The following is a 16,945-nucleotide window of genomic DNA, read 5'->3' as shown; positions in this document are numbered from 1 at the left end:
GCCACAGCTCCAATCAGCCGCCTCGACAATAGAGGTGCGGAACATGGTCCACTCGGACTCAATGTCCAGCACCTCCCTCGTGACATGTTCAAAGTTCTTCCGGAGGTGGGAATTGAAACTCTCTCTGACAGGAGACTCTGCCAGACGTTCCCAGCAAACCCTCACAATGCGTTTGGGCCTGCCAGGTCTGTCCGGCATCCTCCCCCACCATCGCAGCCAACTCACCACCAGGTGGTGATCGGTAGAAAGCTCCGCCCCTCTCTTCACCCGAGTGTCCAAAACATGAGGCCGCAAATCCGATGACACAACTACAAAGTCGATCATAGAACTGCGGCCTAGGGTGTCCTGGTGCCAAGTGCACATATGGACACCCTTATGCTTGAACATGGTGTTCGTTATGGACAATCCGTGACGGGCACAAAAGTCCAATAACAAAACACCGCTCGGGTTCAGATCCGGGCGGCCATTCTTCCCAATCACGCCTCTCCAGGTTTCACTGTCGTTGCCAATATGAGCGTTGAAGTCCCCCAGTAGAACGAGGGAATCACCCGGGGGAGCACTCTCAAGTACTCCCTCGAGTGAATCCAAAAAGGGTGGGTACTCTGAGCTGCTGTTTGGTGCGTAAGCGCAAACAACAGTCAGGACCCGTCCCCCCACCCGAAGGCGGAGGGAAGCTACCCTCTCGTCCACCGGGTTGAACTCCAACATGCAGGCTCTGAGCCGGGGGGCAACAAGAATTGCCACCCCAGCCCGTCGCCTCTCACTGCTGGCAACGCCAGAGTGGAAGAGAGTCCAGCCCCTCTCGAGAGAACTGGTTCCAGAGCCCTTGCTATGCGTCGAGGTGAGTCCGACTATATCCAACCGGAACTTCTCTACCTCACGCACTAGCTCAGGCTCCTTCCCCCCCAGCGAGGTGACGTTCCACGTCCCAAGAGCTAGCTTCTGTAGCCGAGGATCGGACCGCCAAGTGCCCTGCCTTCGGCTACCGCCCAGCTCACATTGCACCCGACCTCTATGGCCCCTGCTATGGGTGGTGAGCCCATTGGAAAAGGATTTGCATATCATTGTATTCTGTTTTTATTTACCATTTACACAACGTGCCAACTTCACTGGTTTTGGATTTGTGTGTGTGAGTGTTAGTGGTGTGGCTAATACATAGAAACACATTTTATTTCCCTCTGCTGACAACGCTTCTACTATCGCCAGATGTTGCAACTACACACCCACACAGCACTGAATGCCATGCTGATTGCTATCATCTATTAGACTGATAAATTGTTTTCTGCATCGATACAGCCGTTTCTTACTGACTATACGGCTTTGCCTGCGCAGTCACTGGTGGTCGATGGTGACGTTCATGGAGTCGATCCCAGTTAGCCGAGGGTGAGGGGTCGGATGCGCCCATGACCGATCAATCACAAGACTGACAAATCACACATATGCGCAATTTAGGAAGGAAGCTCAGGACATAGGTCGAACAGAAGAAAGGCTAAGTCGACACATACAGTCGTGGTCAAAAGTTGACATACTCTTGTAAAGAACATAATGTCATGGCTGTTTTGAGTTTCCAATCATTTCTACAACTCTTATTTTGTTGTGATAGAGTGATTGGAGCACATCACATGGACAAGGATAAGAACTTCTGGAGGAAAGTTCAAAAATTGAGCTGTTTGGCCACAATACCCAGCAATATGTTTGGCGGAGAAAAGGTGAGGCCTTTAATCCCAGGAACACAATCCTACCGTCAAGCATGGTGGTGGTAGTATTATGCTCTGGGCCTGTTTTGCTGCCAATGGAACTGGAGCTTTACAGAGAGGAAAAAAGGAGGATTACCTTCAAATTCTTCAGGACAACCTAAAATCATCAGCCCGGAGGTTGGGTCTTGGGCGCAACAGGACAATGACCCCAAACACACATCAAAAGTGGTAAAGGAATGGCTAAATCAGGCTAGAATGAATGTTTTAGAATGGCCTTCACAAAATCCTGACTTAAACGTGTGGACAATGCTGAAGAAACAAGTCTGTGTCAGAAAACCAACACATTTAGCTGAACTGCACCAATTCTGTCAAGAGTGGTCAAAAATTCAAGCAGAAGCTTGTGGATGGCTACCAAAAGTGCCTTATTGCAGTGAAACTTGCCAAGGGACATGTAAGCAAATATTAACATTGCTGTATGTATACTTTTGACCCAGCACATTTTCAGTAGACCCATAATAAATTCATAAAATAACCAAATTTCATGAATGTTTTTTTGTGACCAACAAGCATGTGCTCCAATCACTCTATCACAAAAAAATAAGAGTTGTAGAAATGATTGGAAACTCAAGACAGCCATGACATTATGTTCTTTACAAGTGTATGTAAACTTTTGACCACGACTGAAAATAAACCCATTCTTGCTGCAGGTTTACTGTTTGTAAAAAAAAAAAAAAAAATTTAAAGAAAAATCGGTTAGTTGTCTACCATATCGGGTTGCTGCTATTTATTTAATTGAAATTACGGCTTTAACAAGCTCTTCTAGCAACATGATAAACAGCAATAAACCAGGCCGGGTCCAGCCAATGGAGTGCTCATTACTCACTGTCACGTGGAGGATGACAGCGACATGATCCCTAAAAACATACACAGAGAGCTATTCATAAATAACAATGTAAGGAGCTTCAGGCTGACATCCCGTTTCATTGTCTTCCCCCACCCTCTCGTGTCACTTGTGTGGAAAACCTGGCACTGGAGCAGCCAAAAGTGTGCCTTCTGTAGTTCATTTGCATAAGAAGATGCACGCACGCATACCGTATTTTTCGGACTATAAGGCGCACTTAAAATCCTTTCGTTTTCTCAAAAAAACGACAGTGCGCCTAATGTACGGCATAAATGTGGTTGTACTTACCGACCTCGAAGCAATTTTTTTTGGTGCATGGTCTAATGATAAGTTTGACCAGTAGATGGCAGTCATACATAAGAGGTACGTGTAGACTGCAATATGACTCAAGTAAACAACACCAACATTTTATATGTTTGCGGAGGGGGGCGTGGCCCGCGGGCCTGCCGTGAAACGGGGTGTGCCAGGACCGGCCTCAAAGACGGCGACAGGTGCGTAGACGGCCCAGGTGAGCCTTGTTATTTTAATCATTATGTCGCCTTTATTAGCAGCAGCCGGAATGAGACACGGGGTGGGAGTTGGAGGTCCTGCTGAGCAGACCATGAATTGATTTACGTGGACCCCGACATAAACAAGTTGAGAAACTTATTCGGGGTGTTACCATTTAGTGGTCAATTGTACGGAATATGTACTGTACTGTGCAATCTACTAATAAAAGCTTCAATCAATCAAAAAAAAAAAACGCAAGAGAGAAAGACAGTTTGCTGGAAAGCAAAAGGTTTGCACTATTTTAATGAAAATAAAACAGTGTTATACCCTGAATTCCGGGCTCTCCTGGCAGTGTGTGGTGGTCCGAAGAACCCACCGGAGGGCAACCTCGACAATGTTCCATTGAGAATATAGAACATTGCACACAGCGCTCAAAGATCTGTCAAAAATGTTTTTAGTACGACTCCGGTAAGCTATGGCGCCGCACCGCTTGACGGATTTTCGGGGCATTAAACATACGAATATGGTGCATGTATAAGGATCGCAAAATGGCACCCTTTACCTGGCGTTTTGTTTCGCAATATTATGCAAAACCAACTTTTGTGTATTTGGGATCTGCATAAGTCTTGAAAATGTGCGCGCGTCCGCCATTGTAGTCCGTGTCGACACCGTAGTCATAAGCTTCTTCGTTTTCTCTACTTTCTTATGTGGCGTTCATCTTCCGCTGTTGCCGTTTCTAATATAAAGTAGTGTAAAGTTCTTACTTAGCTCTAAAACATACCAGTGTATCGGTATGCCTTTATCGGTAAATCGACAGTGCGCCTTATTACCCGGTGCGCCTAATGTACGGCATAGATCTGGTTGTGCTTACCGACCTCGAAGCAATTTTATTTGGTACATGGTGTAATGATAAGTGTGACCAGTAGATGGCAGTCACACATAAGAGATACGTGTAGACTGCAATATGACTCAAGTAAACAACATTAACATTTGATATGTTCCATTGAGAATATAGAACATTACACGCGGCGCTCAAAGATCTGTCAAAATGTTTTTAGTACGACTCCGGTAAGCTATGGCGCCGCACCGCTTGATGGATCGTCGGCGCATTAAACATACAAATATTATTATCGTGCGTGTATAAGGACCGTAAAATGGCACCTGTTAGCAGACATTATCTGGCGTTTTGTTTCGCAATATTATGCAAAACCAACTTTTCTTACCTTCTGGTACCTGCTGATGTGTATTTGGGATCTGCATAAGTCCTGAAAATGTGCGCGCGTCTGCCATTGTAGTCCGTGGCGACGCCGTAGTCATAAGCTTCTTCGTTTTCTCTACCTTCTTATGTGGCATTCATCTTACGCTGTTGCCATTTCTAATATAAAGTAGTGTAAACTGTATTTATATTATTCACATGTAAATAATGTTGTATAATAGACTGTATTTATAATATTCACATGTAAATAATGCTGTATAATAGACTGTATTTATGTTATTCACATGTAAATAATGCTGTATAATAGACTGTATTTATATTATTCACATGTGAATAATGCTGTATAATAGACTGTCTTTATGTTATTCACATGTAAATAATGTTGTATAATAGACTGTATTTATATTATTCACATGTAAATAATGCTGTATAATACTGTATTTATGTTATTCACATGTGAATAATGCTGTATAATAGACTGTGTTTATGTTATTCACATGTGAATAATGCTGTATAATAGACTGTATTTATATTATTCACATGTAAATAATGCTGTATAATAGACTATTTATATTATTCACATGTAAATAATGCTGTATAATTGACTGTATTTATATTATTCACATGTGAATAATGCTGTATAATGGACTGTATTTATGTTATTCACATGTGAATAATGCTGCATAATAGACTATTTATATTATTCACATGTGAATAATGCTGTACAATAGACTGTATTTATATTATTCACATGTAAATAATGTTGTATAATAGACTGTATTTATGTTATTCACATGTAAAAAATGCTATATAATAGACTGTATTTATGTTATTCACATGTGAATAATGCTGTATAATAGACTGTATTTATATTATTCACATGTGAATAATGCTGTATAATAGACTATATTATTCACATGTAAATAATGCTGTATAATAGACTGTATTTATATTATTCACATGTAAATAATGTTGTATAATAGACTATTTATATTATTCACATGTAAATAATGCTGTATAATGGACTGTATTTATGTTATTCACATGTGAATAATGCTGTATAATAGACTATTTATATTATTCACATGTAAAAAATGCTGTATAATAGACTGTATTTATGTTATTCACATGTGAATAATGCTGTATAATAGACTATTTATATTATTCACATGTGAATAATGCTGTATAATAGACTATTTATATTAGTCACATGTGAATAATGCTGTATAATAGACTGTATTTATATTATCCACATGTAAAAAATACCTAATTGTTTATTGTCTATTGTGAGCGAACCGTGGTGCTGAATTTCCCCCAGGGATCTATAAAGTACTTTCCATTCTATTCTATTCTATTCTAAAGTTATTACTTATATCTGTCAGTAGACTAGCTATCAAAGCGCTAAAAACTGTAGTGGGTTTACGTAATTCACCTCTCAGGAACTTTAGTTATTAGAGGGATCCGGTCGGACGGTTTTTCACGGGACACATTGATGTTGATTTTGCATTATTGAGCCACGGATAACTGTCTCAATAACGGCTCTGTTATTGATTTAAGTAAAGTCTGAAAGTCATTATAACGGTTAGCTCCTTGCCAACTGTGCGCTGGATCGGTGCGCCCTACGGTCGGAAAAATACGGTACTGTAAATTAACGTGCGTATACGGATGATACGCCCTTGTATATCTATCAGGGACTGGCATCCCTAGGAGCTACTCCCACGATCCAGATTGATTTTGAATGGTCGCAACTTTCCCTGGAGTGAGAGTGGTGTGGACAAAGTGAGACGGTAATGGTTTGTCTTGGGAGCTGTGCCCGCACAACACAGCACAGTTATTATTGATCAAAACTGTCCCTATTGAAGCCTACCCTCCAGGCACCACCATCCACATCAGACCCACGGTTTTGGACACTGTGTTGAGATTCTCAGGATAACTTAAACAAGGAAACCGATGAGATGATGTGAGGCCATGTGTTGCATTTGAATAAAAAAACAATCCTATCAATGGCTTTGAAAATAAGCTCAGTTGTGTTCCGTGTCATATTCTCATGCAATGTCTGCAAAAATCCATAGAAAAGTCAATAAGAAAGACACTTGTCCCTGAACACAACCACCTAGCTCCCTCCACCGCCCACACTCAATCCTGACCTTTACTCCGTGGTCTTGCTGGCGAGAAGAATTCTGATTGGGGGATCGATTGTCCAATTATCTGGCCGTATCAATATCAACTGGGCTAAAAGACTGCGACATTTATTTGGGAAAGTTAATTTTTTTGCCGCTTTACTCGAGAAAACAAAGTAAATATCTCCCTAATGAAAGACTCAACAATTAATCAATCTCAATTTATTTGTGTAGCCCTTAATCGCAAGTGTCTCAAAGGGCTCCACATACTCAGAGCAACATCCCCTGATACAAACCCACATCTGGGTAAGGACAAACACGAATCACCCAGTTGCTCGCCTGCTGAAAAAGTGTGGGTACCACTGGTCTAGGACCAGAGTTCCTGTTCAGAGCATTTGACTGCCACGGTTTCTGCTCTGCCAACCTCTCCTGCATAGAGAGGTCAGCAGGAGACCACGGATAATCTCTGGAGCAGTACAAGTCTGGACCAGGCGCTAGCTGTTCCGAGTACCACTCTTCTATGCATCAGCTGGTGACGTCTCTGAGTTGTCAACTGATGATCCTCTTTGGACCCTCTCCTAGCTTCCTGATGGCCTGCACTCCCATATTATTCTATAAATGTAATAATTCAGTAATTTTACCCACTTGACATCTATTGCAGCCGGTCAACCAGATCTGCGTCCCCTACCCAAGGTTTCTTATTTTTCCCCAGCTCTGGGTTTCTTTTTAAGGTTGCCCGGATGTGGGTTTGTATCAGGCGATCTCATCGTGGATTGTGAAGCCCTTGTATACACTTGTGATTAAACTTGATTGAACTTGTGATCAATTGTGATTAATTGACTGTGACCTGCACTGAAAGATAATTGTGTGTTGATGTTTAGCTATTGTTTTTCAGACGATAACTGACTTCCTGTACGTCCCAAGAGCTGGATTATGTAGCCGAGGATCGGACCGCAAAGTGCCCTGCCGCCCAGCTCGCATTGCACCCGACCTCTATGGCTCCTCCTATGAGTGGTGAGCCCATTGGAGGGGGGACCCACGTTGCCTCTTCGGGAGGAGCTCAAAGTAAAGCCGCTGCTCCTCCACATCGAGAGGAGCCAGATGAGGTGGTTCGGGCATCTGGTCAGGATGCCACCCGAACGCCTCCCGAGGGAGGTGTTTAGGGCACGTCCGACCGGTAGGAGGCCACGGGAAAGAACCAGGACACGTTGGGAAGACTATGTCTCCCGGCTGGCCTGGGAACGCCTCGGGATCTCCCGGGAAGAGCGGGACGAAGTGGCCGGGGAGAGGAAAGTCTGGGCTTCCCTGCTTAGGCTGCTTCCCCCGAAGGGGGTGGAACAAGGGGATGGGTCAAATGCAGAGGGTAATTTCATCACACCTAGTGTGTGTGTGACTATCAGTGGTACTTTTTAACTTAATAATACAAAGGTCCTGAGTAGTCTTGGGTTCAATCCCGGGCTCGGGATCTTTCTGTGTGGAGTTTGCATGTTCTCCCCGTGACTGCGTGGGTTCCCTCCGGGTACTCTGGCTTCCTCCCACTTCCAAAGACATGCACCTGGGGATAAGTTGATTGGCAACACTAAATTGGCCCTAGTGTGTGGATGTGAGTGTGAATGTTGTCTGTCTATCTGTGTTGGCCCTGCGATGAGGTGGCGACTTGTCCAGGGTGTACACCGCCTTCCGCCCGATTGTAGCTGAGATAGGCTCCAGCGTCCCCCGCGACCCCAAAGGGAATAAGCGGTAGAAAATGGATGGATGGAATATATCAATATATATTATATACTGCATATATAGTAGGTAAATATTTCATATATGTTATATTCTATATTGTTCCTATGGTACATTTGTAGTCTACTTTATACCTGCATTATCCTTTCCAACCTTACCCTTTCCATTCTTTGTAACTGAGTTACTGTGTGGAACAATTTCCCTGGTGGATTAATAAAGTTTGTCTAAGTCCACAGGCGTTCCTCTCCTGCCGTCAGCAATCAACACACCTGCCGCTGATGAGAGCTCCACGTCCTTCATAAGCCAGCGTGCCCTGCGTTCCAGTGCCAGAACGTAGCTGCTTGGCTTCGTACAGTTAAGCCCTACACGTTAAAGTTAAAGTACCAATGGTTGTCACACACAAACTAGGGTGTGGCAAAATCATTCTCTGTATTTGACCCATCACCCTTGATCACCCCCTGGGAGGTGAGGGGAGTAGTGAGCAGCAGCGGTGGCCACGCCCGGGCATCATTTTTGGTGATTTAACCCCCAATTCCAACCCTTGATGCTGAGTGTCAAGCAGGGAGGTAATGGTTCCCATTTTTATAGTCTTTGGTATGACTGGATGTCTCTAGCTCTCCTCGCATATGAGCTTCCTTGTTCTCAGTGTTTCCCCTCCTCTGTGCTCATTGTGTCCTGTCCTGTGTCGTCACCCTGCAGTTCCTCTTCGTTCCCTGGATTCGTGCTGTGTGTCTCGTCTCCCCGGATTCCCCCTTGTCTTCTTGCTGCCTCCCTGGATCTCGACCTCTCACCTGGTCACAGACTCTGACGCCTCGCTCCTTTCCTTGCCCCTGACCTCTTGCTTGCTCACGGACCTCCGAGCCTGCCTTTCCCCCTTCTGGACATCCGCACCTCTCACTACACGCACCTTCAACATTGTACGGTGAAATTAATAAATATGCCTCAGGCTAAAGGACACCCCTGCCTCGGTGCAGTCTTCTTCTCCACCGTCCGTAACAAGTCTAAGTCTAAGGTACTAATATGATCCAGTTCAAGAAACTGTTGCAACTCAAAAGTGTTTATAAAGTAGAAAGAAGAAGAATCAAGATAAACAACTTATTGATAATGTTATTCATCTCACTATAGTACTTCACTATTTATTATTTATTCATTTACTTATTTAGAACTGTATTATTTGTGGAGTAAACTGTGTACAAATTGAGAATAGGACGTGAACAAAAGTGTTAGCAATAGCTATGAAATGGAAACGGGGTATAGGTATAGAGGATGAGATGTTTTGGGCATGTCCACCTTTTGCAGCTATTACAGCTTCAACTCTTCTGGGAAGGCTGTCCACAAGGTTGCGGAGTGTGTTCATAGGAATTTTCGACCATTCTTCTAAAAGCGCATTGGTGAGGTCACACACTGATGTTGGTCGAGAAGGCCTGGCTCTCACTACGGTGAGTTCAAGGACCGGCAAAATTAGTAGGACAGAATGACGCTCGCCAAATAGTGAAGCATAAGCACAAGTATATTAAATAGTGGACTTTCTAACAAATAGGAAGGTTTGTGTCATGTTTGTCCTACAGAAACCATATTAAAACAACATTTATTTTATTCCCCCATTTTTTTACCATTTCCATACTGTAGAAGTTGCACCCTATTATTATTATTACTATTATTGAGTCAATATCATCAACAAAGCTCACCTTTTGTGCATTCACGCACAGCACAAAACATTTGGTGGAAAAAATGAGACTAAAAAGGAGTGGCATAAAACATCTTTCTGTGGCAGCGCCGGAAGAAAGTCGTACACGTAAACAAACTGTTGTGTCAGAGTCCACACAACTACGGTGAGTTCAAGGACCGGCAAAATTAGTAGGACAAAATGACACTCGCCAAATAGTGAAGCATAAGCACAAGTATATTAAATAGTGGACTTTCTAACAAATAGGAAGGTTTGTGTCATGTTTTTCCTACAGAAACCATATTAAAACAACATTTATTTTATTCCCCCATTTTTTTACCATTTTCATACTGTAGAAGTTGCCTCCTATTATTATTATTACTATTATTGAGTCAATATCAACAAAGCTCACCTTTTGTGCATTCACGCACAGCACAAAACATTTGGTGGACAAAATGAGACTAAAAAGGAGTGGCATAAAACATCTTTCTGTGGCAGCGCCGGAAGAAAGTCGTACACGTAAACAAACTGTTGTGTCAGAGTCCACACAACTACGGTGAGTTCAAGGACCGGCAAAATTAGTAGGACAAAATGACAGTCGCCAAATAGTGAAGCATAAGCACAAGTATATTAAATAGTGGACTTTCTAACAAATAGGAAGGTTTGTGTCATGTTTTTCCTACAGAAACCATATTAAAACCACATTTATTTTATTCCCCCATAGTCTCTGTTCTGATTCATCCCAAAGGTGTTCTGTCGGGTTCAGGTCAGGACTCTGTGCAGGCCAGTCAAGTCCATCCACACCAGACTCTGTCATCCATGTCGTTATGGACCTTACTTTGTGCACAGTAATGTTGGAAGAGGAAGGGGCCCGTTCCAAACTGTTCCCACAAGGTTGGGAGCATGGAATTGTCCAAAATGTTTTGGTATCCTGGAGCATTCAAAGCTCCGCTTCTTCCTACTCCTTTTTGAACACACGTTGAAAAGAGAAACTGGAAATAGCGTTTGAAAACAATAAACCGTAACACCAAAGACTATAAATATGGGAGCCATTACCTCCTTGCTTGGCACTCAGCATCAAGGGTTGGAATTGGGGGTTAAATCACCAAAAATTATTCCCGAGCGCGGCCACCGTTGCTGCTCACTGCTCCCCTCACCTCCCAGGGGGTGGAACAAGGGGATTGGTCAAACGCACAGAGTAATTTGTGACTATTAGTGGTACTTTAACTTTAATGGTTATCAACCAGTATGAATCTAATTTATTCTGATTAAAAACTTGTAATAATTTTTCAGCCTTAATCAAATTCTGTTCTTGAGTGGAGCGAGCTGCTGTTTTATGTTACAAGCAAGGCTGTTTGGTTCTGGATCGGCCTTGTCCGTCACGCAGTCGCGTACAGAGCAGCGTGTTGACTGTATAATTTTATTATGCTCATGTTTGGATCCTTGAAATGTTTTAGAGGCCGTAGTCTGGAGCTGAAATGACGCTCTGAATCAAAGATGCTTGCTTCAATTTTGCTCTTCAGGGACACAGCCATAGAAAACACACAAAGCACACTTTCCTTGCTTAGTTCATTGAAACGGGAGAAAGTACAGTTTAAAAAAAGATCATTACAAAAACAAACTAAAAATGCAGAATTTGATAAGGTTTGGCAAGATTGTCCAGAAGCCAAACAACAATTATCATGTAAAAATATGTGAGGAAAAATGCTGCTTTTAAGGCATAATTCTGATTCGACTCACTAGTCTTTTATGAATCTTGATGATTGAGGCGTAAGTGAGGGGAAAAAATACAAAAGCGACAAGTGTGTCGCTTAGTTTCAAAACTTAGTTTAGCACGGAGAGGTGAAATCATATGCTGTAGCGTCGAGAGCTAACAAGCACAACCGTTGCTAAAGGCAGACAAAGGAGGAGTGTGGAGGGAGATGTTGTCAGCGCTGCCTGCAGGAGCAAAGGTCACCGCCTCTGTTCGAGAAGGCCTAGCTCTAATTCATCACAAAGGTGTTCTATCGGGTTCAGGTCAGGACTCTGTGCAGGTCAGTCAAGTTCATCCACACCAGACTCTGTCATCCATGTCTTTATGGACTTTGCTTTGTGCACTGGTGCACAGTCATGTTGGAAAAGGAAGGTGCCCGCTCCAAACTGTTCCCACAAGGTTAGGAGCATGGAATTGTCCAAAATGTTTTGGTATCCTGGACCATTCAAAATTCCTTTCACTGGCACTAAGGGGCCAAGCCCAATTCCTCAAAAAACAACCCCACACCAAAATTCCTCCTCCACCAAATTTCACTCGGCACAATGGAGTCCGAAATGTACCGTTTTTCTGGCAACCTCCAAACCCAGACTGGTCCATCAGAATGCCAGATGGAAAAGCGTGATTCATCACTCCAGAGAAAGTGTCTCCACTGCTCTAGAGTCCAGTGGTGACGTGCTTTACACCACGCTTTGCATTGGCCTTGGTGATGTATGGCTTAGATGCAGCTGCTCTGCCATGGAAACCCATTCCATGAAGCTCTCTGCGTACTGTACTTGGGCTAATTGGAAGGTCACATGAAGTTTGGAGCTCTGTAGCAACTGACTGTGCAGAAAGTCGGCGACCTATTTGCACTATGCGCTTCATGCCCCATCTCTGTTAGTTTATGTGGCCTACCACTTGGTGGCTGAGTTGCTGTTGTTCCCAAACTCTTCCATTTTTCTTGGAATATTTTTGGAATATTTAGGAGCGAGGACTTTTCACAACTGGATTTGTTGCACAGGTGGCATCCTATGACAGTTCCACGCTGGAAATCACTGAGAGTGGCCCATTCTTTCACAAATGTTTGTAGAAACAGTCTCCATGCCTAAGTGCTTGATTTTATACACCTGTGGCCAGTCCAAGTGATTAGGACACCTGATTCTGGTCATTTGGATGGGTGGCCAAATACTTTTGGCAATGTAGTGAATGTCTGATGTCTTTTAACCCCAGAAGTGTTATCAAGAAGGAATGCATAATACAATATTTCCACATGTGTAGAAACGCATTCCATTCTTCCCTTCATGTCTTTGAAAACGAGGTTGGAAGGAATCGGAGGTTTTTAAAAATGCTAAGCTTGCATTTCGAGTTAAATAAAAGCCACGATGATTGTTTAGCTCTGTACCAAAAAAAAAAAAAGACCGAAGATAGGACAGGAATTAATCAGTGTTCAGAAATGATTGTACATCCAAACCATTCCCATATTCCATTAAACGTGGAATACGGAGCCGAGCAGGCCTTTTATTTTCCCACCCGTTTTATTTCCCTTCGCCTCATGTATCATTGGAAACAAACAAGTAAATAAATGATAGCGCGGCCGCTCTTCAAACTGGGTTTAATTATCCCCGGGCAGCTTAATGGGAGAGAGGGATGTTTTTTTCTGAGGGGTGACAACCTCCGTGCCTTGGACCTTTGCAGGCACACAGCAACACCCGTCGACAGGCACGGCGAGAACAGAGAGTCATTCATCATGGTGTCAGCGGGAAGCCGGCGAGGAAGACTCCGTCGGGGGAAAAAGGAGCTCAAATTAAAATTGTATCGCACATGTTTACTCAGCTCCCGCTTGTCTGTGAGTTCTGCAGCTTCAAGTTCAGCCTAAACTTATAGCAGCCACGGAGAAGGTGGCAAGAAGGCTTCATGACTCTAGTCTTACATTAAACATTCAGAAAACGGCAACAATGCATTTTGTAAACAAATATAAAATGCCATCCTTCCCTCTCCCCAGCCACTTGGTCCAGCTCCTCCCGGGGGATCCCGAGGCATTCCCAGGCCAGCCGGGAGACATAGGCTTCCCAACGTGTCCTGGGTTTCCCCGTGGCCTCCTACCGGTCGGACGTGCCCTAAACACCTCCCTAGGGAGGCGTTCGGGTGGCATCCTGAGCAGATGCCTGAACCACCTCATCTGGCTCCTCTCGATGTGGAGAAACAGCGGCTTTACTTTGAGCTCCCCCCGGATGACAGAGATTCTCACCCTATCACCCGGCCGAGGAAACTCATTTTGGCCGCTTGTACCTGTGATCTTGTCCTTTCGGTCATTACCCAAAGCCCATGATCATAGGTGAGGATGGGAACAGAGATCAACCGGTAAATTGAGAGCTCTGCCTTCCGGCTCAGCTCCTTCTTCACCACAACGGATCGATACAGCGTCTGCATTACTGAAGACGCCGCACCGATCCGCCTGTCGATCTCACAATCCACTCTTCCCTCACTCGTGAACAAGACTCCAAGGTACTTTAACTCCTCCACTTGGGGCAGGGTCTCCTTCCCAACCCGGAAATGGCACTCCACCCTTTTCCGGGCAAGAACCATGGACTCGGACTTGGAGGTGCTGATTCTCATCCCAGTCGCTTCACACTCGGCTGCGAACCGGTCCAGTGAGAGCTAAAGATCCTGACCAGATGAAGCCATCAGGACCACATCATCTGCAAAAAGCAGAAACCTAATCCTGCAGCCACCAAACCGGATCCCCTCAACGCCCTGACTGCGCCTAGAAATTCTGTCCATAAAAGTTATGAACAGAATCGGTGACAAAGGGCAGCCTTGGCGGAGTCCAACTCTCACTGGAAACGTGTCCGACTTACTGCCGGCAATGCGAACCAAGCTCTGACACTGATCATACAGGGAGCGGACCGCCACAATCAGACAGTCCGATACCCCATACTCTCTGAACACTCCCCACAGGACTTCCCAAGGAACACGGTCGATTGCCTTCTCCAAGTCCACAAAGCCCATGTACACTGGTTGGGCAAACTCCCATGCAAGGACCCTGCCGAGAGTATAGAGCTGGTCCACAGTTTCACGACCAGGACGAAAACCACACTGTTCTTCCTGAATCCAAGGTTCGACGATCCGGTACACCTGAATAGACCTTACCGGGAAGGCTGAGGAGTGTGATCCCATGATAGTTGGAACACACCCTCCAGTTTCGCTTCTTAAAGATAGGAACCACCACCCCGGTCTGCCAATCCAGAGGTACCGCTCCTGATGTCCACGCGATGCTGCAGAGTCTTGTCAACCAAGACAGCCCCACGGCATCCAGAGCCTTAAGGAACTCCGGGCGGATCAATCGCTCAAAATACTTGACCGAAAACATTTAGTTCTCCAAAAATATAGACTGTTACATTTTGCTAACATTCACAGATTAGCATCAATATGAATGGCCCATCAAATCCTAAATAACACTGCACCAGCGCCACTTTGTCCAGTTTGCATCTATTGTGACAACTGGAAACACACGATCCTCCACCAGGGGGCAGTGTTGTGTACCCAGATGTAAAACATATTTTGCACAATCAGCCTTTGCCATAAATTGATTAACGTGGACCCCGGCTTAAACAAGTTGAAAAACTTATTCGGGTGTTACCATTTAGTGGTCAATTGTACGGAATATGTACTGTACTGTGCAATCTGCTAATAAAAGTTTCAATCAATCAATTCAAATAAAGCCATAAAGGAATGGAACGACCTCACAACAAACGTGAAAAGTCTAACAGATTACTCTTCATTCACAATTGAAGTTAAAAAGTGGCTTTGGAGCAATCAAAGCTGCTCACACAGTCACTAAGGTGGACACTATGATTGACACATCAATTTAATGTGTATTATATATATCCATGAGAGGATTTTGTTGTAAACTGTGTGGTGTGTCTGTTAAAATCCTGGTTGTTTTTACAAATGATGACAGCTGTGAACAAGAGCTTTGTTATGATGTAAAGGAGAAGTGTGGTTGTATTATATATTAAGTATGTGTCAACAAAAGGGCATTTTATGACTTTTCTTAATTTGATTACATGCTATAGTATAATTTTATTGCATGATTTTTTGTATCCTTTTAATTTAGGTAGCCAGGGACTGCAGATGGAAACGACCAAAAATAGTGTCTGTTTTCTCATTACCTGTATTATGATGTCCCTATCAAATGAATAAATAAAAAATAAAAAAAAATTAAGAACGGGAAAAAATAAAAATAAAATAAAAACATTTATTCAGGTATTAATATCAGATTACATTACCAAACATCTTTGACGATCAAATCATGATCGTAACAATTTACATGTTATGTTATTGATGTGTGAAACTGGCATCTTTTTTTTATTTTTTTTTATTCAGTGATTGTTTGTGATTTAAATTTTTTTGTCATTTTTCCCCCCCTTTTAGTCAGTTTGTGTGATTTTCTATCTGCTTGTGGTGAAGAGGAAGGCAGTACATTGTTACCCACTGTGACTGAAATGTAGGACGGGTGTCGGAGGGGGTATTATTTTATTTTTATTATTTTTCTGTAATTTTTTTTTTTTTTTGGGGGGGGATGGACAAAAATAAAGGGTCTATTTTCTCACTACCTGTATTATGATGTCCCTATCAAATGAATAACTAAATAAATAAATAAAACAAAAATAACAAAACATTTATTCAGGTATTAATATCACAGATTACATTACGAAACATATTTGACAATCAAATCATGATCGTAACAATTTACATGTTATGTTATTAATGTGTGAAACTGGTATCTTTTTATTTTTTTTAATTCAGTGATTGTTTGTGATTTTAATTTTTGTTGTTACTTTTTTTTCCTTTTAGTCAGTTTGTGTGATTTTCTATCTGCTTGTGGTGAAGAGGAAGGCAGTATATTGCTACCCACTGTGAGTGAAATGTAGGACGGGGGGTCGGAGGGGGTGTTATATCATTTGTATTATTTTTCTGTAATTTTTTTTAATTATTTTTTTTGGGGGGGCGCGACAAAAAAAAGTGTCTGTTTTCTCATTACCTGTATTATGATGTCCCTATCAAATGAATAAATAAAAAAAAAAAAATTAAAATAAATAAAACAAAAAAAAAAAAAAAAAAAACATTTATTCAGGTATTAATATCACAGATTACAATACCAAACATCTTTGACAATAAAATCATAATCGCTACAATGTACATGTTATGTTATTGTGTAAAACTGGTATATATTTTTAAATTTTTTATTTTTTTTAAATTCAGTAATTGTTTGTGATTTTAATTTTTGTTGTTACTTTTTTTTCCTTTTAGTCAGTTTGTGTGATTTTCTATCTGCTTGTGGTGAAGAGGAAGGCAGTACATTGCTACCCACTGTGACTGAAATGTAGGACGGG

General features: G+C 42.7%; 1 pseudogene; it reads right to left on the bottom strand.

The window, feature by feature from the left end:
• LOC140677559 (uncharacterized) overlaps positions 1-9,067 on the bottom strand; it is a 62,247-nt pseudogene extending 53,180 nt beyond the window's left edge.
• Positions 9,068-16,945: the final 7,878 nt, after the last annotated feature.

This window comes from Nerophis lumbriciformis, linkage group LG03 (genome assembly GCF_033978685.3).
Source record: "Nerophis lumbriciformis linkage group LG03, RoL_Nlum_v2.1, whole genome shotgun sequence".
Taxonomy (NCBI): Eukaryota; Metazoa; Chordata; class Actinopteri; order Syngnathiformes; family Syngnathidae; genus Nerophis; species Nerophis lumbriciformis.
This window is presented reverse-complemented; position numbering and strand designations above follow the sequence as displayed.